At 36.4% G+C, this 27,488-nt stretch overlaps 1 protein-coding gene across 14 annotated transcripts in view; it reads right to left on the minus strand.

Moving 5' to 3' along the window:
* The window catches only part of LOC139968818 (cGMP-dependent protein kinase 1-like), a 183,934-nt gene that overhangs the window by 124,261 nt on the left and 32,185 nt on the right, over nucleotides 1-27,488 (minus strand). For all 14 annotated transcript variants that reach the window (XM_071973249.1, XM_071973248.1, XM_071973247.1 and 11 more), the window contains exon 2: nucleotides 24,918-24,966. The gene's annotated coding sequence lies outside the window, so the exon portion shown is untranslated. The remainder of the gene's footprint in view (nucleotides 1-24,917; nucleotides 24,967-27,488) is intronic.

The raw sequence follows: 27,488 nt of genomic DNA on the forward strand, positions 1-27,488 counted from the left end.
ATTACACAGAGTCACGGTAGTATTTCGCCCAGGATTGAACGAGAAATGTGGATTTGGATACTCACTGCTAAATTTGGTTTATTGAAAGGATACTTTTTCTGTGTTTGTACTTTTGGATATTAAAACGAGTAAGTACTACTGTATGTTCAGCTGAAGCTTAGTCATGTATATGCTACCCTGGTCGATTCGGGTCAGCGTCTTCTCGTAGTTGTTCGATTATGTTTAGTCTTTTTGGTTATTCGTTGACAGTAACGTAAGCCATTTTCCCGTCACATATCACGCATGAGGCATCTTTTAGGTCTATTCTTCTGTTCAGTTTACGGTATCTTGCGATCAAATTGTATTACGGAATCGCCAAGCTGCTTGCATGTTCTACCGTATATTGTACCGTACGGACTTATTGACGCTCCGCTATGTAAAAGATGCTTCCATTTGAGTGGAAATTTTTCTAATAAAATAACCAATTTAACTAAATTTTCTTCTTAAAATTGTCTTAAAACCATTTGTTTACCTTCATGTGTTCTTGTTTTAAGCTAACAGCTTTTCAAACGCTCAAAATTGGAAGTCAAATACAGTAGAATTGTTCGCTATCTGTGTATAAACAGTGCCTATATCAGCGTTTAATTTTCGCGGTATACAAACAATGACGTCACACGGTGACCAGAGGCTCCTTTGGGTCAATCTCAGTTTTCAGACATTCCAGAGGTTCATGTCACGTGACTACACAAAATGTCCATTTTCGTGGTCTTTTTTGATGGGTTATAGTAGGTTTTCGAAGATTATTTTTTACACATGTTGATTATGGGTATGTTAACTCCCAAATTAATGGAAAATCCCGAAAAAAAAAATTGTCTCCATGTTGGTCTTTAACCTGTGGACCTTTGACCCAGTCAATTCATGTCTAATTTCATCAATCCCAGTGTCACTTTGAAATAAAGTAACAAACGATGTTGTTGGTACTACATCACAATGTTTTACATACCAAATTCAATTCAAAATCTAACCTGAAGGATATATGAGATTTTTATATTTTTTTTATGGGGGGGGGGGGGTGATATCTACTGTAGCGAGTTGGTAATTTATTCATGAAGATTTATTTGCTTATAATATGTAACCACATATCAGTACATGCAACAATGTAACAACAATTTTTAAAAGATATGGTTTACACTTTCAAATCAACAGCATATACAATTACAAGACCTTGTAACAGAAGCTTTTCAAAATCTTAATCAACATCCGAATAGTCTTGGGGTAAAAAGCAACGTATCGCTGGCATAGTAAATTTATAGTGGAAGTTGAAGGATGCGGTTGACACCTCTCAAGGCATAACAGTGTTTAGATATGATATCCCCTTGACACCTGTTATTACATACTATACTATGAACTAATGCATAAGTGCTTGAAGAAATATGGAGACTTGTGTCTGTTTCATGCAGTGCCATTTGTCTTTCTGTCAGAAATACGCAACATGAGTTTACATGAAACATAAACAACACCGTCAGGCCTCATCTGCAATATTCCAGGGTATATCATTCATCACAGGATATCGGAGGCAGCCAATATAGCAGAAAAATTTAATCTAAAAGTGGAATTGCATTTGTACTTGCTGGTGGTATGCCTTTTATTACTTAAGTTATCCAACCCTTTGGGTCTTTTTCTCCCTATTTCTTTTCCTTTCATACAGGAAATGATATTTTTATTCTCCCTGGAAATTTAAGGAGCATGCAGTCGAAAATATGAGATTTAACTTGGTCATTATAAAACTTACTGGTTTATATATTTGGAGTATATGGAGTATAAATCCAAGGTAATCCGGGCGAATTTCGCGAAAATTTTTCTAACTCCGAAAAACACAGTGAGACACTTTGTGGGTAGAAAAATGAAGGGAGGCCATTAGGGCCAGTGAGGGTGTACAGTGTTAAAAGATTACCAGGGCATTCTAGACATGGTAGAATGCGGTGCATAGGTTGTGGGGAGACAGGTAAGTGGGGAACATGGTAAATAGCTGATGTTGCAGTAATAATATTAATAATAATAATCATAATAATAAATGAGACTTATATAACGCCAAATCAGTAGACAAAAGTCACTTCTCAAGGCGCTTTACAAAGAAAGCAGATACAACTGATAATTAGGTAGACTGAGTCTGTATAATTTGCAAACAGTAAAGTGATTTTCAAAGCAAATTCTAGCAAAAAAAATCAAAAATCACCTGACTCATAGAGTTGTTAACCCCTACATACACTTTACTTATATACTTTTGAAGTATTTTCAAAATGCTACACTTTGTTAATAACACTGGCTAATTGAAGTTGTGAGCATGAAAGCAGTTTAAATATGTGCAGAATCATAATTTGAGTATATTTTTGGGTCTCTCTGCAAACGTCTAGCCACCAGACACTTTTAAGTTAATTGCTTGTGAAGGACATTCAGTGGCATGTTTTTCTGCTGTCTATCTGTATTAAAAGGATTGTCTGGTGGCCCAAAGAAGTTACCTTAAAAAATGATAAATAATTTTTTTTAAATTTTTTTAATTGCTTGTGAAGGACATTCAGTGGCATGTTTTTCTGCTGTCTATCTGTATTAAAAGGATTGTCTGGTGGCCCAAAGAAGTTACCTTAAAAAATGATAAATAATTTTCTAAACATGTTGTCTAAGTATGAGAACGTTAAGGATAGACATTTCAAATATGATTTGAACAGTACAGAACGTGACGTCAGCTATGCTAATGCAGATTGCGTCATAACCCACACTCCGAACAGTACCTACAGTAATCACCACAAAACCGCGTTTGTATACAGATTAATTTCTTCCTTAATTTTCGGTGAAATTTCTTATAAATTAGATATGTTTTCAAAAACTCCTTAATCCGCCATATATGTAGATCTGTGGTTTCGTTGTCTTTGTGTAACACAAGATAAGTTTTAACAGCAAACTCTTCGTTGTTTATACATCGCGCTATCCATCTCCAACGCGAGGAATGTTCGCATGTGTAGGCTACTCTAACGTTTACAATCAGACAGTTCTGCAAAGCCTAAGCTTCTCGGTACTACATTCTGCTCTGACATCGATTCCGCCAAGTTTCATCTTTCGGTGTTCCGAATGCTTTTCAAGTTTCTTTTTACTGTAAATTTGATCCGTGAATTTTATTTCAGCTATTTCGAAGAACAGTTTATGAACTGTGGTTTGAGTGTGAGAGTATATTTTGTGCAACGCTATACGTATACCAACTGGGCATGGTACAGTAGGATATACACTGGCGATATGTACATTATATAGTAGGCAATCACACGTGCGCTTACACTTGAGAGTGTATTGCTGCAGAAATGGGAGTGCTAACTTCAAGTCGCCTGTTTTGCCTATTTGCCAGCACTACGTCAATCACCATATTGAAGCGTTCAAACAAACGGTACTTTTGGTGAGAAACAGGTGAATTTGAAAAACCAGATTTCTACAAGAAGAAAACGTCGAATGGGGACAATTTTTACATGGTTAGAAAGAGAAAAATAATAACTACAAGGACAATGTGTCAAAATCTTCCACCAGACAATTCCTTTAAGTACGTACTTAAAACTACTCTCATATAACTTACAGTAGTCTGAACGTCCAACAAAATTGTCTCCTGTACCCCACACTGATAACGAGAGCTCAAATATGCCCTGGGCGGCTACAGCCATTGTCTTTGCTCTTAAACTTAAAGAGGTAAATTAAAGCAACATTCTGGGTCTGATTTACGTTCTTCCAAAAACATGCAACTAGGCAAGTTTTCGACAATAATCCTTATGATCTGTAATAATTAAACAGTGTCGATACAATTATTCTAGCTAAATGCAGAAATCTTGTTTGGAAGACAATTTAATCATAGTAATTCCTCCTCTTCTGAAATTTTGCTCTGCATGTCCAGATGAAAATCTGCAGTGGCATATACAGTGAGATAATATAGGTCTCCTCTGATCAAACTTTGTTTGAGTTTTCATATATATTGCACAGTTTGTTTCTGTAATACTGGAACAACTGTTGTTCCACTGACCGGTCAGTGAGGGTGCACAGCGTTAAAAGATTACCAGGGCATACTAGACACGGTAGAATGCGGTGCTAAGGTTGTGGGGCGACAGGTAAGCGGGGAGCGAAGTAAATGTTGATATTATTGCCTTTATGTATCCATTCTTGACAACCCTGTTCCTTGAAATCAAATTCCTATTTTTAATAAAAGCACATATGAAAATTAAGAAAGGATGTTGCAAAACCAATAAATCAAAATGTTTGCAATAATTCAGATGTGTTATTTATCACCCAATTGAGAGTCTACAAGCCAAACCACGGGGAATCACACACACTACAAACATTTCCCCAAAACCTCATGATGCAGTGTTTAAGTATCTATGAACCAATGAGCACAGTCGTATATATTGTCCCATGGGGGGACCTTCCAAAGGCCTAAGTGATCGTGTTTTGGATCATTAACGGTTGTAATTAATGACGCATAATATTATATTCCACACCATAACTAACACAGTAAATTAACTTGATGTACACTTCAGATGTACACTTCATCTGGGAACAAGTTTTTACGCTTTCTAAGGACAAGGTTGGCAGAAGAGGTTCATTTCAGGAGTCATTTCATAACAGCTGAGGCCAACCACCGCTCTTGTCACCGAGGCAATTCAGGGGTGATTGAGGATTGGATACGGAAAACTTTCTATAATACTGTTGATTATAAATACATATTTATATGTATATTGTATATTATCAATGTTACTCTTCACAGAGTAGGCACAATACATACTTAGGGGTGCTTTTTCAAGTAACTTTGTCAAATATCGCCACAAGATGATGAAACTGCACTGACCCAAACGCAAACCCAACCATCAATGATTCGTCTATTTGATAGAGACCGAAAGCCTCTGATAAACAACCTTCCCAAAACAGGTGAAGAAAAATCTTATTCCATTTAGAAGATATCAGCTTTAATCTTCATTCACACACAAGTAAATAGAAATGACATCAACGTGCCACTTACTCGTGCTTGAATACTTCAGTTTTAAAATAATAAGGGTTTTCTTCCTTTTTTTCTCAATTTATAAAATATACAAGTTTATAACATGAATCAATCTTGGCTTTGGTTTCAATGTTGCATACTTAAGTTTTAAAATAATAAGGTTTTTCTTCATTTTTTCTCAATTTATAAAATATAAAAGTTTATAACATGAATCAATCTTGGCTTTGGTTTCATGCAGTGTTGACACTGCCTCACACTGGACTTACTAAGTATGACTAAAGGAAAGAAAAACTATCACGAGGAAATTTTTGGAACATATTTCACCCTATTGTGGCACGATGACATCCACAGATTAGCAAAATGGTAGTCCCCTCACCTAACCCTTATACCCACCAAAGGGGACAACAAGGTCCTGGCTCCCTTAATTATTATTATCCCAAATAGTACATGTAGAATGCTTTACGCTTCGTAACATGCAGCTATGACAGCTAGGGGAGACGAAAGTTTCACGTACGTTTATAAAGTCAATATGACGCGTGGGTTAAAAATCAACAGACTTTTCTAGGGGTTGTTAAACATCGAGTATGAATGCTTCAACAGAACTATACAATACATTCATTTTCATATATACATATTAAGATGCTAAGTTGGCTATTTATATTGTCAAAATAATGCAAAGCAAAGCAAGATGACTCATCAAAAAGCCAAGATGGTGGAACAGAAAACTATGCTAATCTGCTTCAAATGCAGTTGATTGTTTTGTTTCTTATCAACTTTGAGGAGATGAATACACCTTGAGGACATTCTTTTCCAACACCTGGTTATTGACAGCAGTGAAGTTTTACATAAAAAAATCAGCTTGTAAATAACACTGTTTAATATACTGTAAAGCACCATGCACTTGTGGTATGTACAGCATGTACATGCAAGGGAACTGGGGTTGAGAGCAAATCAGTCCTTCGGTAATTTTGTTTTTCGTGCCCAGGTTCGTTCCTGGGTGACTTTTCTTAAAAAAGTATGTACAGCATGAAAAGCAGTCAAATTAAGGACATTATGCAGGCACATTTTAGAAAGCTGCAAATGATGTATTTGCATAGACCTTAAACACATACATCATACAGCACATGAGTTATCATGCATTACATTAATGTAATCAACAAATTTCTGGGTAACCTGTGATAATAACAGTAGCTCTTATAATGAAAACAGCCAGCATACATATTACTTACATAGTCAAGAATGTTAATCGTACAATGTTTTAATAAAGGATATTCAATTGATAATTTTTTATTTATAATATTCATCTAACAACCTGAACTGCTATAAACACATTTTTATAAAATATCAAAATTTCACATTAAACTTAATCCCTATGGTGGTGAAATCATGTCACAAATCTAAAATGTAACCTGTTTTAACAATAACATTATAAACCTAAACTACCGAGGATGCAAAGACATTTATTATTAGGGAGTTGCCCGAGACATTAAACTATAAGCCTGTTCTGATACTAACCATCGTCACTATAAAGATGAGATAAATTCAAACTGGTTATTTTCTAATAATAGCTTGTTGCCAATATAAAAAGGATCCATTAACTTTACAGTTCTGTTTATTTTGGCCTAAAAGCAACACCATTAACTTGTTAAACATTTCACACTTGATTGCAAGCAGAGCTTTTACAAACATTTGATTGCCTTTGTATAAAGGGTACTTTGGAGAAAGTATCTGCACTTAAAAGTAAACCATTTTATGGCGGTTACAGCTGTGCCTTAGTCCCCGATGTACGCAGTCCGACCCTCAGTACATCAACCTCTAACCATGTAGTTTAGGACAGACTGGAGGCTCTACATAATATATAGGAGATCACATGGTAATAGAGTAGTATATTACATCTCTCTCTCTCTCTAAAAAAAACTATATATATTACCATAAATTGCAAGGTCACCTTTTTCTAAATACATCAAATTCCCTGAAAAAGGGATAGGATATATCAACTCCCTGAATATGATACAATGGGGGGGGTACATGGCAAAGGAAGGGGGTGGAGAAGGGGAACCACTGTGCCCATGAACTTCAAAGTCATTACTCATTGGATAGGCATTCATGAGCTTACATGAGTTTCAGAGTTGTTAACTCAAGCAACTCGATTGCATTGCTTGGCCAAGAAGTTGAGTCCATGTAGAAGAAGGTTGGACATGTTTTATCACTAATTTACAATCTATTCTATGTCACCTCACATCAAATGAGGTTTAATAATATTATAATAAATATATTAAATATAAAATCCATATCTCCCCCTCCTCCTCCCTGCCCCTCCCTCCCTCACTCTCCCTCCCCTCCCCCTTCTTCAATGCAGCCTTTTCCCTTTCACTTTTTCGTCTCTGCTAAGACTTAATTTCTTTCTATGCAAAAATGAGCCTGTTTTAAGTTGTCCTTCATACGTTTATACGTTGTTATCAAGTATGACCATGAATATCATGCCTGCCTATACAGTGAAGATATGCATGGATGACTAGAGACTGTTGTTGGTACAGAGTGTATACAAATATTGTTGCAGTAGCTGCTACATCAATTATGCAGGTTTTATCATTGTGATATGAAATATGTAAGCTACTGTAGGATATCCTTGACAATATATTCAGTGTGGATACTACCATTGCTTTACAGTACTGGCAACATACATACATACATGTATACATACACCCATACACACAAACACCCATAAATATATATCTATATATATATATATATATATGTATATATATATATATATATCTTTCATGCACAATACAAATTTATCCTGTCAAACGGTTTGACCTCTTCTGAACTATAAAGATCACCTTCCAACAAAGTCAATTACCACAGTTTCATAGAAAATCCTGTGTAAACTGGCAAAAAGTCCCAATACATTGAAACTTGCAGGTGTATAAACTGGTGCACATGTATGCAGCCAATAGTGATATCTGATGCTTATTTTGAAGCAGATATATTTGTACAAATATATTTAAAATATAACATAATATTATAGTCTGTGCAATTATACTGAGAGTGCATGTTGGACATTGTTAAGAATACAACCAGGTAACTGCACTGGGGGAGAACTTATTTTAAGTTCATTGCAAATTGGAGAAACCAGATCTTGCTTCAGGATAAGATATTTAAACATTTAACTGAAGATATTTGTTCCCTGATCTTGTTATAGAAAAAAATAAGTTTTTCTATATATTCTTGTTTGCTATTTGGGTTGGTTTTGAGCAATGATACATTCCTAACAACAGAGAACAGATGCAGTAGTTATAATATACTTTCCTATATATTCCGACAGCATCTATACAGCTATACATGAAGGACCGAAGGGTGGATGGTGATGGAGGAGGGGGCAGGGGTGGGGATCAGGCATCAGCATGGTCAGGAGATGTATGCTCTATTATTTGGTACAAAATTTACATTAGGTTAAAGACTATATTAAATCACAGCTTATTACTACAATATAGTGCACAAAGTTCTGCCTTTTAATTATTTCTCTTTTCTCTGACTATTTTTTCCCAAATATAATCTCTAAATATTTTTTGAATGTTTCTCCTTCTATCTCATACCGTCTGTCTGCTCGCCCTTATGCTGCTCTCTATTTGGTATGCCTGGGTTTGAAATGCGTGCATATGATTACAACAACAACAAATACCAAATACCAACAAATACTTGGCAATTTACAATGATCAAAAATCAATATTTTCAATATGAATATCTATATATTGAAAGCCAGAATTTCCATCAAATACAGTTAATCTTTCTTCTTCTTCTTGTTTTCAATTTTTAAGTTAAAAGTGTGACCCCTCTGCATATATTATCTACTCAGCAACGACTGATACGTCACTCCCCTACATTAAATTCTACGAATTGTGTCATCATGTATAAAGATTGTTTTATAGATTGCTTGGAACTGATCATTTTTTAAACAAAGATTTCCCAATTTCACCAACCATGGCACCATGTCTGTGGGAGCGCGAGCAGGTGCAGCTCTAAATTTACAACTTAAAAGTAAACCTAAAAATAGTACCCCAGTTGTTAAAATTCATGAAACTGAACACCGATGGAAACACCAAAAAGTAAATAATTTCTGCCGTCTTCGATTACAAATTATGCAAATATTGATGGGACTGATCAGGTCGTGCAGGCGGCTCTCCTTCTTGATATTGCTACTGTAAATTGATTCATTCTATTGTCCAATATAAATAAATGCGATGCACGCAATTAAAGAATTTATAGAAAAGTTTGATATGATCAGATGAAGTTTACAAAGTGGATTTCTTGAAGCCCCGAATATACTGAACTAAGTATAAGATATGTCCAAGTTAAGCAAATAAGAGTTGTTTATATGACCTACTAAATGGAGTAAGGGTAAATCTTTGCATATATAATTAACAAGGCCTAAATATGAAATTAACAAGCTGTATTGTGAGTTTCAGGTGAAACTGTGTGTCATTCAGAATATCCAACTATACACCCACATGTAGTAATAAATGCATGATATGGAATCCCCCCACCCCCCCCCCCCAGCCTCCAATGTAACCAAGGCACTGTGTCAAGTAGCAATGCTGCAGCAGCTGCAAGATCCCCTGCAGCAAGGCTGAAGCGATATCAAACGATAGAGAATTATCTCGACACATCAGCAGTGATTATTGTACAGTTTGTCATTCAAGTTTAACTGAAATTGTGGACTTGATGCATCACAGGTTTCATAATTAAAGGTGCCATAATATGACAAAAGCTGTGTCTGTAAACGTTTCACATTTGCTTTAGTAATATCCCCCAAAATCATCACTTAATTATTGAATTTATTTGACGTGGTCGAATCTTGGAAGTTATATTACATCATATGCAGCCTATATCTGCAGGATACCCTGCATCCCATCAGTGTCCTACTTCTGACAAGACTGCCTAAGAGAGACTGTGTGGTGAAAATTCAAATGTTTGCCTGTTTTGATCTACCGACCCACCTTCTACACGGGCTGCAATAAATGTTGGGTAGCACCTCTGCAACATTCTCTGGACACAAGTCATGTATATGATAAGTGCTATAAATTTATAGTCGGTTACTCCTCAAAATCCAACTGAAAGAGTTATTAATTACCCTTTAATCAAATTATGCAGAAACTGTGTGCCACAGAAGTTATATATGGAATGGTTTCATTATTTCTTTGCAACTCAAATGCTAACTCAAAGTAATATATTCCAAGACACTGAGCAAAGCGTAATGAAAATCTAAAAACTTACTGGACATACAGTATATCCAATTAACTTTCGCTCTTTTGCTCTACGGTATCAACAGTGAATTGAGTATTGAACATTTTAAGCACTAATACACACCCTTTGCAATACACCTCTGTTCACATGACCTTTGATCCTTGATCATTCTACCCCACCCCAAAGTGCCTAGAAGTCATGTGTGACCATTATTTGACATATTCTAGCATATTTGGGAGAAACACTGAAGACCTTTACACCTTAATTTACCTAGGTTTTATGTTCGAGAAGAATTGATAACCACAAGTTTAAAATCACACCATACTAAACATAAAAAGAGCAAGAATTCAGACACCATTGTTAAGTGCCCACAACTTCTCTGATTCTTAACTATATATTTATTCACTTTTATTTGGCCTTCCTGATTCGACCATCAAGAAACTCCAAAAGATCCAAAACACCGCTGCCCGTATTGTGAAAAGGAAAGGAAGAAAGTGCCGCACCACCCCACTTTTGAAGGAACTTCATTGGCTCCCGATCAGCTACAGAATCCAGTATAAAATACTTCTTCTCACCTTCTGTGCTCATCATCTTGAACGGCCTGTGTACCTGTCACAACTTCTCTTGCCATATACTCCAACTCGCACACTTCAGTTCCTCCAACAAACTGTATTTAACTGTTCCAAAACCACGAATGAAGAACTATGGTTACAGAAGCTTCCAATACTCTGGGTCTTATCTCTGGAACAAGTTACCAGATCACATTCGAACATGCTATAAACTTTCTACTTTCAAAAGTCTACTTAAGACCCATTTTTTCACTTGTTCTTTTGTAAATTAATTTACTTTCTTTGTAAAGCGCTTTGAGCAGTAACTTTTGTTTACTGATTTGGCGCTATATAAGTCTCATTTATTTTATTATTATTATTATTTAAAATTAATACAACACAGGAATAAAGAAGAAACTGAGTCCCAGTCCCCTAATTGAAGGAATCGCTTGCAAGTGCGAAACAAATTGCAAATCTGTGTTGCTAATTTTATTCTAAGCTCCATTTTACGTCACCTCGGGTAAGTGTTCTACACAGTACAAATAGTAAGTTTCCTTGAGGTTTAGACCCAGGAACTTTCTTTTAGCTCTATGTGTTATTCCTTGATTAAGGTGAAAGGATAAAATGAGATAACAACTATACTTCAAAGAGTGTGGAGAAGAAAATTGTTTGCATACTGATTATCTACTGCAAAAAGCCTAGGACTACCTAGATGTTTCGATTCTTAGCAGGATCTTCTGCAGAAGCTAACTTGAAACGAAAACAGACTAAGAACACATTTAATAAGCGAGACACGGGCGGACATACAACAACCATACTCGTGACATTGTTACATACATCAAGGTTGTCTTTAGTGTACACCTAGCATTATAACACTATGAGATGATAGTAGCACTAATTTAGCAATGTTAATTACATACAGTATACATGTATATACACAACAAGAGAGAAATCCATCACCATGGTAACGACTGCAGTCTGTGAAAATGACAATGACTGATTACCATAAAAAAATCGACAGCAAACTGTCGAACAAACCATAAATTTTGTAATTTAAACATCGAGACACTTAGACTACAATGAATTATTTATTATGAATTATAAATTGTATAAACACTCTTCAAGTCCCCAATTGAGATTTTGGAAGTGATTAGTTACGTGTCTTGTTTAAGCTTTCACGGCTAAGGAAAAACGTACAAAAGTGGAAACGGGTAATATACAGTATTTTATAATTAAAAATAGTAATGAGGACTGTCATGTTTGTGTCATGGAAGGAGTTTATAATCACAAGACTATTTGAGGAGAGTGCCAATATCTTTTTCAATTTTTGTCTCTCTCTACCTTCCCCCCCCCCCTCTACCCCATCCTCCCCCTCCCCATTTTGATGTTCTTTTCTCAAACAGACTTCTTTTTGTGAGATGTGAGGAAGCAAACCACAATTGAAGATATAACCATAATATAGGCAATTAAGATATCTTAGGACGTTTCTAGGTTCTTAGGTTTTTTACATCATCAGTCCTTCTCATTTTTTAATTTCACTGTTTTAAGTTTCACTTTTCTGCTCCAATCTTCATATACAACACTGAGGTATGCGTGACAAAAACTATAAAATATAAATGAAGACGGTGCCATCTTTAGAAAGAAATAAAACACCTGCCAAGGTCAAATATTACCGTCTGCATGATATTAACATATCTTTTACTGCACCATGCAAAATTATTTTCCCCCCTGCATTGTAAAATTCTTAAAATCCATCAAGGTGTCTTTGATGACACCTGCTGTACGTTCATATCATTTCATCTTTATTCCTATAACCCGGTTGAATTTTCTGGTGTGAATATAAAGTGATTTGTAATCAAAACTTGGGGCTGTCCTTGATGAACTTGTAAACTGTGAATTGTACAAGTTTTAAACTAAATCTATTATTCATTGTCTCACGATTCTCTGAGATCGATTCGCAGTATGCCGGTAGCACAGAAGTATTATACACTTCCATTTATACCATGACTGGCTGTATATACCATAACAATACTGTGTTCTTGAGACAACACCTACAAGACTGTACACAAGTCATAACAGTTTAGTTAAAGCATGTGTTGAGCAAATCTGTACTGTCCTTATCAAGACTCGCTGTTGAATACATCAACTTTAAACCAGCATCGTGCTGCGTGAATATACATAAAACTTGAAAAAAATTTATATTAAAATTCAACGGCAAATTTCTCATAATGAGAACTCTACATTATAGAGATCTTTTGACAGCTCGACTCGGTCAAATCGTATTGTAAGTAATAAATTTAAAACAGTCAAACAAGTTGAAGAAATTCTCTGCGGTTTTTTTCTGAATATGATTAATAGTAATTAACATTAAAACTCATTAGGAGGCAAGTGAAATGTCTTGCCTGTCTAATCATTGAGTGATGCAATAACCCCAAGAGTAAAAATAACGTCAAAAATATTTTTCAATTCCAGACAAATGTCACTAGGCTACTTAAACCTGTGTCGACAGAAAGAAAAAAAATTACGATGTTAAAAAAAAAAGGTATGATTTATGACATTTGAAATCAACTTCATGGAGGTGATGCAAAAATAGCTGGCAATGAGGTAATTAGCCATTCTTCTACGATTTGGAAGCAGAGACTCTTAACGAAGCCCGAGGTGCTCGGTATTCATCGTCTGGTAGTGTTGCTGCTAAAGTCTAACGATAACGACGATCTTAGTAATAGCCTCAAGCTGATAGAGATCTTATACACGGATAATAAACTCACTCAGCTCTCCAGAAATAGGTCTAATATCTTTAATGGGATCTCATACTACTACTTCGTTCCTTGCACACTTCGGGGGTGTTTTCTTGCCAGAAACATTTCCAAGATTGCTGGATGAAAAGTTTTTAGAAGAGACAACTTGCTGCTATGCAAGAAGCAAGGAGCACACTAGGTTTAAATCTGTTTTTTATTATTCATGAGGCTTATTATGTTTATCTCAATGCATAATTTATGTATTCATTTTTTTATTACGATATATAGCATCAACTGTCGATAAGATGCAAAACTGCACGTGTGCGTGCACGTTGCTTTCAAAGCATGTAGTTTCAGATGGTTTAAATTAAAGTTTGGTGCTTATTTTCTTTTAAACTACTGTACGTATGTAGAATGAAAGCCATACACCCTTTCTTTTCTCGGATGAAAGCAAAATCGGCCACGAAAAACGAAGTTCACGGACAGGATATGTTTGAAGTTAAAGTCATATTTTACTTCTAGTGTAAAATGAAATCTATATCAGCTATACTATCCTGCATAGCTCAATAAATCTGTCTAATGGTTATTCATGATGAAGGTTCTCTCTTAAAGGGTATAAAGGCTCGCGCAAAAAGAAACGTCTAATGCTGGTAATTTGACCTAGTTTCGCATGAGGTGTAACAGAAGTGTTAAACACCACCATCGATTCCAGAAAATACACACACACAGCTTGCTACCATCGGTAATGAGACACTAGTGTACAGCCAGTACATACAGCTGCGGTCAATACCCACAGCACAGTATACAAACAATACAGCGATGGACATCTCAGGTCCAGCTAAAGATAACAATCACGTTTCATTACCGTCTGCATTTTGTAGCGACACGAACAAAACGTCACTTGCAAGCAACAGAAAGTTAACTTTTTCAGATGGCCGCACACGGTTTGGGGCGAGTCTTCAATGCCTTTAGTCAGCTGCATGGTGTTTCCTATGCAGAGTGAAAACTAGTACATTTCCCTCTTCCCCCGGTAGCAGTGACAGTTTGACAAAACAACTGTTGCCATTGATACGTTATTATAAAACTTACTGGTTTATATATTTACGAGTGACCCACTTACCTGTCTCCCCACAAACATGTGAGACACTTTGGAATGGTAGAATATGAAGGAGTTCACTAGGGGTCAGTGAGGGTGTACAGTGTTAAAAGATTACCAGGGCATACTAGACACGGTAGAATGCGGTGCTAAGGTTGTGGGGAGACAGGTAAGTGGGGAACGAAGTAAATAAAGAGAATCTGAAGAAATCTTTGCCAAAAATCATCTAGCGTTGTAAATTGCAAGACAAAATATATCGCTGCATTATATATGTATATATAAATATATATATAGACAGATATACAGTTCAAAGTATCTCTTTCGAGATCCGGCTTTTGGAATCACAAATGATTTCGAGTTGGTTAGCATCATGTTTGATCTCTAGAGTAAGGCAAAATATGTCACCAAAAACAGAACTAGTATTGTTCAATACAGGTGACAAACGCCTACAGTGGAATTACGACCTTCCTTATCGGTTTCGAACCTCCGGACATACAATCAGCGTCCATAGCCTAGTGGTTAGGGTGTCCGCGTACAGAGCGGGAAGCCCGGGTTCGAATCCCGGTGGAGGCTGGAAGGTTTATCACTGTTCTTGATTTTCCAACTCATTATGATTTTCAATTATATATATATATATATTTATATATATATATATATATATATATATATATATATATATATTAAATCTTATATTCCAAATGTTTGAATAGAACAGCTGGATATAATCTGTGCACGCACACTGAACACGTACCAGTAAAAAAATAAACCGGTAACAACAAACCCGAAACATTACGGCAGGTTATGATATATTATCTGCACTGTGCTAGATTAAAAGTTATATATAACTCAAACACACAGTATGGCATGGCAAAGTCAAAATTTACACAATTCAAATTAAAGTCATAAAAGAATGTTTAAAAATTAAACCAGCTTTCTAAGTTATATATTTGATCAAATTTTTGGAATTCATATTTCGCTTGCCTAGTCAAAATTTGCCATTACAACATATATAAACAGTAGAATTGCTCAAATTTGAAATGACAGGCAATGTAACGTTGAAAATGATGACACTTGTAAATTACTCTCATTAAATCTTCACGGAGTGAAAATGTATTTGAGGTAGGCTTACTATATGTACAGTGGCTTTACAGTATAATATATGAATTATTATTTTAGAGATTAAGTAGCTAGTTATAAAGTAGACTTACAAAGTCAAATAAAAGTCAAATATAAAGTCAAATAACGGTCACTCAATTGATATAACATCAATGTATTATTAATATATTATTAGTATTATTAATATATTATTGATATATTATTAAAATATTATGAATATTTTATGTACAATATACATACTTTGTAGACTTTATATTGGATATGAGGGCATTTATATATTTTTGTACGCTTTAATATTTTGTAGGTACATTTTATATTTTTGTTCATCTTTATATTGTGAGTACATTTTCATATTTTTGTACATTTTATAGGAACGATTTCATATCTATGTATATTATTTTACGTCTTATATGTTGTTTACAATTTTTAATGTTTTGAGCTCTTGTTATCAACCAATTTCCATTGTATCTTTATATGATTGGCTGAATAAATATATCTATATCTATCTATAATAAGCCATACATGGTGGATAGCTATAGTGTGATGAGGTTGTGAGGAGACAGGTAAGTGAGTGAGTAAGTGAATTTTAATCCACATAAACTTAGTTAGATTGGAGGGAAATGGAATATTAATTACATTTCTTTATGAAAATGATCAAAACCAAACACCAAGTACACCAAATCACATCAGGAATGATGGACCATGGGTACAAAAAACAATGGTTTAGCAGAAAACCTTTTCAACTTCATTTATTTACAATAGTTTAAGGGATAATCCCAGTGGCAGACAAATGTGACACCTTTAAGCAAGATAAATTTTTTTTTTACTGTTAGTTGAAAACACCATCTCAATATCTTGTCCCTAACTTAAGATACGGTCGATTGAATGTAAACCTATTTTGATTGGCAATTATCGATCCATCATCCACACATGAGGGGCATCACAGTAGGAACATCTGTGAAATCATAATGGCAAATGTTCTTCAAAAGCTATACTTTGCTTGGAATATATGCTGAGCCTGTCAAGGCTATCTGTAATTTACAACTTCATCAAAAATGCAACTCTTACATGTAGAAATATCATTTTCCTCTGTAAATAAAGTGAGTTAAATATAATACAGAAAACAACAAATAACTTTTTTCAGCTGAATTGCAGTGATGGCATCACTCACCCTGCTGTTGCCAGACGCATTATTCACAAAATACAGTGCGACCAAAAATTTAGGAAAATTCATATCTTCACCACAAAATGCTATGAAGATGTAGTTTTGACCTTAGTACAGTATACTGTACATGTGCAGAAAATTACCAGCATTTTTTATGGGAGATTGATCAAGCAAATTTTGTGAACATTCTGAACATCGATTCTGAACATCGATTCTTAGGGGTCAGGGGTCAATAAAATACCTTGGCTCAGTCCTCATAGAAGATCCTGAGTTTGGTCTAAATGTTTGCGAACCTCCCCTACAAACATCAGACACCAGTGCATCTTGACAGGTGGTGCACTTACCCTTCTGCTTGTTTGGAAAATGTATCACCGTGGTGATGGATACACGGCATGACTTTCAAATTAATTTCAGCCTCTCATCGACTTCCTGTTTAATAGCCAGTGAAAGCAGTACTTCTGCAATTGTTTGTCTATACTTAGCTTGGAATCGTTCTTTGTTTACATAGGTTTATACTTTAATTGCCTATACTATGAACGATGACAAGTATGTAGAGTGTAAAAGTAGTGTGAAGCCATGTAAGTACATTAATAAGGTACATTAATGTTTTGAAGCAGCTTTTTGTATTAGTCAAAAAGTAAGAGTGTAATCGATCAAACAAAGACACCCACCCTCCGAGAATTCTATCACCAAGTGAAGTCAGCACTTGGTATTAGCCATGAGAGGTTTGTCTGAGGGACAGGGCCAACATTTCTCAGGCCCCCTTCCCCTCCCCAAAATGTTTATTAAAATAGGTAATGCCTGCCTCCCCCATCCCTCCCCACCCCCCCCCCCCCCTGGAAGAGCATTGGGTATTTATCCCACTTAAAATTTGAAATAAACCTTTGCTACACTCAAACTTATTAACTATGATTTGGGGATATCAACATTCATTGCTCAAATTATTCAACTCAAAAGCTGGTTGAATATGTAAAATGACCATGAAAAAATGGAAATCTACCGAAAAAAATTAAACTCATATTATCGCCCTGAATCTCTGGCATATCTTCAAAGACGTGTATAATTTCCTAACTTTTTCGCAGCAGTCCACACTCCTGAACTTATAAAAGAAACCACAACGACATAAACGGTAGAGATTGTGATATATATCCAATTTCCTTCATTAATGTGTACATGAGGCTTGATGGAACCTTGTGCAAACAGAAGCTCACGATTTGATGGTCTAATACAGGACATAAACTTATGCTATGCATTTTCTATTTGATCCACTTTGTGTTCAATTTAAATTTTATACTGTACTTTTTTTTCATTAATTTTCATTTAAACTTCCCCATGGCTTTAATGGAGTGGACAGCTTCCCATTGTCCTCGGCCTAAAATAAATAAGACAGACACTGCGCTGGTACAGTTGTACTGAATACTTGACCTCCTATTCTATGGGCTGCTATACCGGCCGTTATTTAATTACGTAAATACCATTTCGGCGATCAATTTTAATAAAAACAGAACCATTGCAAACTGTCGTCAGTTATACAAATACGGATGTGTACTATCTCGGAGTAATATAAACCACACCATAGGGCATAATCAATCGATCAATCAATCAATCCATCATTGACAACATATGTAACACTTCCATCCTGTATGCTTGCAACTTTATTAATTTAGTTTTTAATCAGTTTTCCACCTGTCCCCCGCTATCAGCTTCTCATCCCACCAACCCCCCCCCCCACCCACACACCCTTTTTAATTGTCCTTTGTCTTGCCCTCTCTCCTACTACACCTCATAGATCTATGTGAGTTCTCGGCTCAAGAAATATTAAGTTCAACATGTATTAATTCAAAACTGAATGTATGTTTAGAAATTTAAAGAGTGAATTCAATACTTTTTCAATACATTTTCAGCATCACTTAATTGGAAATGAAGTTTTCCTTAAATACCAGGTTACCTTTAGTTTATTTATTATTCTTACTGAAAGTTCTCCACAGTCAACAATATTTGTTGAGGATTACGAAATGTGATTAAGCCCGGAAGTGCCAATTTTTTAACTGATACCTTTTAATGCACATCACCAACGAACGTCTCTTTTTATAGTCTTAAGAATCATACAGTTTAGCAACATATCAGCCTAAATCATTCACACCAATGGAGATTATACCTTTCACAGTATAAAACCCACAAAAGAATCCCATTTGCTAAGAAGGTCATCTCACTCTTCTTGTAGGATATTAAAAAACCTTGCCAACAGCCTTTACTACATCCCACTTGTGGCATTGCTCAGCGGGGATTTCATGGATGTTAAAATTCTTCCTTATAAATGTACAGTAACTTGCAAAGTATTGTAAGAAGGCACATTGTCATTAAAAACACAAGACAAAATAGTCAACTAGATAAATATGCAAATAGATCGAGTAGAAATAGCATGGTGGGGGGGGGGGGAGAGAGAGAAATCAGATTTCTGAAAAAAATAAAATTGCTGTGAAAGCTCTTGAAAAACATGCTCTTGAGAATAGATTTGGAGATGTATTGTTTGCTTTGGGGATTTACAAATGGTTTTCATATAAGAATGACAAACAGCCGAGTATGAAATGTTAAAAAGCTCTTCAAGATCCAAGGCAAGGTGGTAATTTGAGCACCTACTTGATTGAGATTTGATGTAACGAGATGGACACTAGATACTTTACTGCTGTAGTAGTCTCTTTTGGTCAACTTTGTCCTTTCTTTCTTCTCCTAATGGAGAAGGTTATTACTATTTTTTTATTCCAACTTACTTATTAATATGCTAATATGCAGTCTTAGAATGCTATACTCACGTATACCTAAATATGCAGTCAATATGATAGGAATACTGTTATCTTTGTCTAGATGTAAAAATTATTGTAAAAATTATAAAAAGTTTAATTAACTGTTTTATTTTTGTGGGGGTGGGGTGGGTTGGGTTCTAAGAGACTTTCCTCTGAACAAAAGTTTCACTAAAATACACTAACCAATGCATGATTGGCTTAAGTATATTTTTACTTAGATAACTAAAATTAAAGTCAATCCCAGTGGGGAGAGAGAGAGAGGGGGGGGGTGGAGACTGGGAAGGCGACTAATTGTGACTGGGCAAAAAGGTTGACTAACAAATCCTCATCAGTGTTTCGGTATCTTAGATCAGGGGATCAGGGGATCAGGGGGGAAGGGGGGAAGGGAATAGGAGAGTGGAGGGAGGAGAGAAGACTGCAGGGAGGAGAGTGGAGGAAGGATTGGGGGGAGGGATGGTGGGAGGGGGAGGAGAGGGAGAGGAGGGGGAGGAGAGGAAGAGTGAAAGGAAGGAAGGGAAAGAAGGAGAGAGGGAAGGAACAAAAGAGGTGGGGCAAGGAGGAGGAGAAGGAAAGGAGGGATGAAAAGGAAGTGAAGGATGAAGGGCGATGCACCACCAACTTGGAACTGTGTGATGAGCCGAAAAGTACATTACAACTAGGCTAAAATTAACATATAAAACAGTGCTACTTGTAGAGATGAAACAGGTATGTATCTGTAAAAATATATGAGAGGAGCAACGCACATTGTTGCATTTCTACTATTAAAGTTATATCCTCAAGGGCAATGAATTGGCCGAACACTTCTGTACTTGAAATAATTTTCCATACTGAAAAACTGTGCAATTTGTAGTGTTTCGTGGGTTGAATATGAAGTCATAAAAGACCCACAGTTAAGTATGTGTATGTCTGTTATTCAGCCTACTGTATACTACTGTATAAATCCAACCTCACCACCGTACAAGAAGTCTGGTTCTTACAATTTGTGTAACCATACATTGCAAAGAGAGTTCTTTGAAAACATATTTGGATGTATGATACCTTAAGCAATGCTGTAACATGTTTACAGACATGTTACAAAACAAACCGCATTATCTGTGGTGAGATGCTGTACAGAAAAACGATAATATTCGTAAACAGAACACCATTTACATATTGATTTTAAACAAATTAAGACAAGTATAAACATCCATGCGTATCTCTAACTATTGAATTAATGTACACAATACTGTTAACAATTAAATGTTTCAAATGTTAAATCAATGAGATCCATCGCATAACTCTACGAGATTCGTCTGCGGGCCTCACAAGATTATCGTACATCTTTACAATCACTTGGTCTAATATTTGTTTGAATATTCATTACAAGTGGAGGGGAATTAGGATGGGGAGGGAGTGGGGGCAAAATAGGGAGTGGAGGCAAAATATCTTGGTACATGTCAACCAATTGTAGACAATTAAGGGCCAACTTCGTAGTGGATCCTCATTCTGGGAGTTACATGTATGCATGCTCTGCAGAGTAACTAAAAAGACCTTGTATATTGTTTCATCACTTTCATAGATTACATACGTTTTATTTTTCCACAGATCTGCACTGCACTTAAGCATGTCCTACAGCACCACACTGCACTACCCCAACCCACACTATCCCCCCACCCCTCCCCTTTCCTCACTACCCAAACTCCACCTCCATTCAAGTTCTACTCAAATAGCACAAGTTTGTCAGTAATGAGTTTTACCTAGAATATATAAACGCCAGAATGAATCCCAATTGGGTATGTTTTGTGTGGTATTTAACATGCTGTTAGGTCTTCTTTGACACATGCCAGCAGCACACCACTACTCAGTTTGCTAATAACATGCCAGTATCCCTGTATAACTAGTTCACTGTCTTCCTCAAGATTTCTCTGTTTACCATAGATATAACAAATTATTGAGCACACAGTACATCTGAAACATTTCTGTGCTTGGAATGTACAGTACTGTAGCTGTTAGTACTACATACTGTAATGCCTCTATGCATGGAATAAATTTGATGTAAGAGAAGCTACCATGGCAACTGTAGGATCCATTTCAGCAATGAATATAAAAATAATGTGATAAATTTATATGTAAGTTATTACAATAGTGATGTGACAAAGTGTCCACCTAACATTCAAATGATATCATAATTATTCATTAGCTTTACATACTTGAGCAAAAACAATCTAGAAAGGTGTTTGAATATAAAGTATTTGCTTACATAATTAGTCCAAAAACTCTTATTCTGTTGAAAATCTCTGCCAAACACCTTGCCGACTGCTTGGGTGTCCGTCTGTATGTCCGTCTGTTATTGTTGATGCCTACATCTCGTGCGAACATACATACGTCAACTGACATGAAGTTACGTTAATAAATCAATTTAACCGCTGCGTGAGGACAAACGCACGCATTACACAATGACATCTTCTGTGATTTTTTACCCAGTAAATTAACAATCTGGCCTTGCTATTTATTAATTGCTGTAATGTCCCATTTTTTTGAAGAGATTGATGTCATGAACTGTGAGCCATATGTCACCCTCTTTGGTTTTTAATTGGGATTTGACACCTGGCGATATATTGAAAAGCGGAACTTTGCGTGACCTCCCTCCGGTTTTCGACTTTTGTTGACAAACGAGGCCGCCTGCGTCGTCCCTGATAGAATACATGTAGTAATTAGCTAATATTCAGACTCGGAGCACGAACACATCTTGTATTTAACGTTATATCGGGGATTACGGGAGATTATGCTCTGAAGAGGTAGGAAGCTGTACATCTCAAAATGGGACGACAAGGCTGGATAGTAATGTCCTGGTCATCAGTATTGCATGTCCCTAATGAAATTCTCTTTTGAATAATTATCATACATGCTACTTTACCTTTTATATTTAAATGACTAAAGAAAACTTCCAACGATCGCAAATATAACCAAGACGAAATCCAAGGAAAATCTGTGTGATGACACTTTGAATGGTAGAATGAGAAGGAAGGGCAGTGACCGGGGGTCCCGTCATAGAGGGGCACAGTGTTATTTTTTACCAGGACTTTATAGGCACGGTAGAACGAGGTGAGGAGATAGGTAAGCGAGGAGCGAAGTAAATATGTATTAAACACATTTACAATGAAATTCAGTGTACAAACATAACACACCTTCATTTATACACTGTTGTATCTGTACTAACTCTACTATCAACTATAAGGAGACTAACTTTTTAACCATTCACTATTTTAGGTATATGCTACATTTCTGAGTATTTGAGTAGATTACCAACTCTGTTGACAAGTAACCGTTTGATCCAAGGTCATAGTCAAGGTCAAGGAACCTGAACAAGCTGAGTGCAAACAAAGTCGTCCGACAGAGCCGTGGAATGATCATAACAGAGTGTGTCGGTGATACAGCTTCCCTGTCTGGCTATGAACTTATGTCAGTTGATGAGAAAAACTGACGAAAAAGAGTATAAGTTCCCGTATTCTGGCCCGTCATGGAACATTACTGAATAAACTGCTCATAACATGATGGATGATGCCAGGGTAATAAGTTAGTCATATGTCGCTCAAAGTCCAACGGATAATAAATGGAAACAACAGTCCAAAGGATTGTCACTGGAGTAAATTGTGCCAGTGCAGTGCAGTAATAATTAATATCGGTTCATCTCAAGATTCTTGATGCCAAAGCAGTGTAATAATTAATACACAGCGATAATTTTGAGTAAGAACTTATAAATTACGTATTATGATAATTTCATCTTGTCAGACAAATGAGACACACTGAATATTCATGAAATTACATCTTTAAAAAACTCAGTGACCCCCTCCACAGTGACCGACCGCACCCCCTACCCACTGTACTACAGTACCACATTTTCATTCTCTTCATGTGCGTATTATAATGATGTGTTTTTAATAAATACCCTGCATTTTCTTTAAGTTAGAGTGACACTGAATTCTAGGTGGATTCAACAAATGAGAAGCAGAATCTACTTGCTTTCTCGGCACCAAGTGTTGCAAGCAATCAGCCACAGCTTTAGTGTTAGATTTGACAGGGGCATAAATTGCTATCGGCTCGGTGACCCTGACCAGTGGTACTGGTGCCCTGAAATGAACGGCATTATTTGGCACTTGGGATGAAACTACAGTAGCATATTTCTCAACCAAGAGAAGATTGGCACATTTGGCATCTCAACCTGGAGGGGGAGAGGTCACAGCAGTTTCAAGCTAATGAACCTATAGGCCGACCTACCCCTGTTTACAGATCATTACCATGAATTGATAGGCATGTTCATGTGCAGGGCTATGTGTCAGGATAATTTTCGCGATTGTTCATCATGAAGACAATGTGAATAATGTTCACTAAGGTCTGTGGCTACTTTTGGTCTGTCTGTCTGTCTGTCTGTCTGTCTGTCTGTCTGTCTGTCCACCATCCAACTCTCATACATCTATACAGTCACTTAAATCTCAGCCTCAAGTATGATCTTATTGAACCTATTCATGTACGCCCTGGTATTCAATGGCAGATTGATGTTTGATAATTCCTCGATCATTTATTGAAGGTTTATTACAGCAATGCTTTCCAACTTCCTTTCCACTCCTTCAATTCTTACTTCCAGGTCATTCTTCTGATCTTCTCCATCCTGTTTGCTGACAAATTTATCATTCTGAAGTGACACTTGTAGGTACATGCACTGGGAAAGTGCAGTCATAGAAAGGCGACGGGATAAGAGAAATTCCAAAACTTACTGGTTTGGATATTTACGAGTGACGAGCTTACCTGTCTCCTCACAACCTTAGCACCTCATCCTACCGTGCCTATAAAGTCCTGGTAAATAAATAACACTGTGCGCCCTCTATGACCGGACCCCCCTTCCGGTCCCTCCTCCTTTTTCATTCTACCATTCCAAGTGCCTACACGCATATTTTTCTTGTGGATAGTTTCCTTGGAAAACATAGGCACGATAGAATGAGGTGCTAAGGTTGTGAGGAGACAGGTAAGCGAGGAGCGAAGTAAATATGTAAAGTTACATCAAGTTTACAGAAGGTCTAAACTCAAGCCTGCTGCGAAAAGCTGTCAAACGGCATCCCTAATGATGATGTAGCTGACAATGTCGTGACAAGTCTGCAAAAGGAGTGGCTTTTATAAAGGACATTTCCGAGGAAATTTGACAATAATGTTAAACTCAAACTTACCCCAAAGTACTCGGCTCACTTCACGAATACTGAATCAAGGGATTACAATCTGAAAATGAAAGAAAAAGTAGGTTGTTTAGTTATCTGATTTTCTTCATGTCTTTACAGTTGACAACGGCACTTCTGCCTCCATTCTGAGAGCAAGGCGGGCAATGGCCTAAGTATTAATGAATAATGACTGTTTGGAATGTGGAATACTTATTACAGCACATATTTTATATCCACAGACCTGTGCATTAAACCACATATATACATACCTGTTATAAATGCAACCATAAAATTTTTGTTTAATTTTCCTTCTCATTCAATATTAGTTTCAACGACCATAACCAACTGCTCGAACAAAAGCACCTACATGCATCTAATTGCTGCATAGTATACAGCAACCAAACAAACCGATGAAATTGTTCAAAATATGAATTTTGCAATGGAGAAAATTATGGCAATTATGATATCCAGCTCATATCTCTTTGCATTCAAAGAACACGAATACATTAACTAGTAATGACCCATTATTACCCATCATTTCTGCAATGTTATGACCCGGACAATCTCGCTGCAGGGCAAATACTTCCACGCAGCATGCAGGCCCCAAAATGAACACTTATTCCAATAATATGCTGATAAACTTTTCGTGCTTAAAAATATGAATTCAAACATGAAACTAATTGAGCTAACTATTACTCAGCTTGCAACTTTAATGAGCCTAGATTATAAATGGCAGGGCAAAGCTTAATCATAGCATTCAACCATAATTACTGACAGTCATTTAGTGACTAAATCTAAACGATCGTATCACCGTGGTTTCGGCAATTAAAGACGAAACTCGAGTAATATTCCATGCCGTTGGGTTTGGTAAAGATGTAATTGGCAATTAAGTTGCAGGCACAGAAAGGTGCATTAAGGGTTCTGTACACTATGAACTGTAGTACATGGATATATGTACATGCTGTGTTGAACACAGCTAGGCTTGGCTGGACTAGGTGTAGCACCCTCACAAGTTACAATACTTGTTTGCTTCAAATCGTGATTCATACATTTGGAGATCAATTTTATTACTTCCTGGTAGAAAATGCCTGGGAATGATGAGGCCTACAGGGATGATTCAAATCCATAACCAATGTAGGAAAGCACTTTCATCAAAGTTTTGTATCTGAGAAACTTGTTGGTAAAAATGCGGGGGAGTATACTGTGCAGTTCTCTACTCATTTATGTTGGAATGTTGAAATGTGCCAAAAAGTAATATTACAACATGCGCTTGCGTGTGTGTGTGGATGTGTGCATCATTCTGTGTGTGTGTGTATGCCCAATTTTGTGTCAAAAACTAATCCAATTTTTTTTTTGGGGGGGGGGGACTAACTCCAAGGGGAAACATTGAATGGACATGGAATCTATACACAGTTATAATGGAAATGTCAAGTAGTACTTTCCCTCGATTGCCAGATTGTACAGCTAATAATATATTTGTTCATTTGAAAACTCCGTGGACTGCCTCCTTGTTTGGTTAAATGTTATGCACTCTCAGACTATGAGACAAAGGTTAAAGTCATTATTTAAGTTTATTGCTTATATAATTTCTACATTGTTTGACTGATTTTGGTGGTCCACAGTCCGCAGACTACAATATGTTTCCAGTTTACGTTTCAAGACTAAATTACAAGTACAAAATCCAAGTATGATTATTATTGATGTTCATTTTGTACGAGTAAGAATACAAGTTTCCCTACCTGCTAGGGCAAAGTAAGATGCAATGCTAAACAGCCAAATAGTAAAACCTAATAGCTGTTTCTTGTTTACAAACAATCTCACTAAAATGAGTCTAAAATGATCTCACTAAAATGAGATCACGGACAAAATTCAGAAAAACCAACACTTACATACAATGAATATATACGCAATTGTGAAGACCGACTTGTTCTATGACGACTATCTTTTAGTGAATGGGTCAAGGTTCTGTTAACTCTAGCTGTGTGGACAGCTTTCCATGTCAAAGATTCCTTTTGTGTATCCTTACGTTCTGAAAATTGTTAGAGTCTTTACAATTTGGTATATTTCTTCGATCGGGATAGGATCGTCACAACTTTGTATACTTCAGATGGGAACTAACGTAACTTTCAATCCTCAACACTGACTAAAATACCGTCAATGAGAACTCTATAGTCACCATTTGACGTAAACAAACGCACAAAATGCACCAGAAAAAAACACAAAATGATGCCCAGATTCTTGATATCGATAGATCACGAGATGACAACGCCTCGGGAAAATTTCCTTGGTTATGAAGATAATTCAAGGTCCAAGTATAAAGATGGACAAACAATTCCACCAATTTCTGTATCCTGAATTGATATGTATCTGTCGTAAGGGAAAGAGGAATCGATACTTGTGGCAAACAGATTATTCTGCGTAGCTAAGAGAAACAGTCAAGGAAATCACTGACCACTATTTATTGACTTTTAAAGCATCTGTTTGAGTTTCTTCACAATTTGACCAAACTTGTAGCACAGAGACCCCAATATCATCAAGGGAGGGGTGTCTGGTGGAGTGCGTGTGGAACTTGACCTCGTAATC

The sequence above is a fragment of the Apostichopus japonicus genome, chromosome 6 (assembly GCF_037975245.1).
Source record: "Apostichopus japonicus isolate 1M-3 chromosome 6, ASM3797524v1, whole genome shotgun sequence".
Taxonomy (NCBI): Eukaryota; Metazoa; Echinodermata; class Holothuroidea; order Aspidochirotida; family Stichopodidae; genus Apostichopus; species Apostichopus japonicus.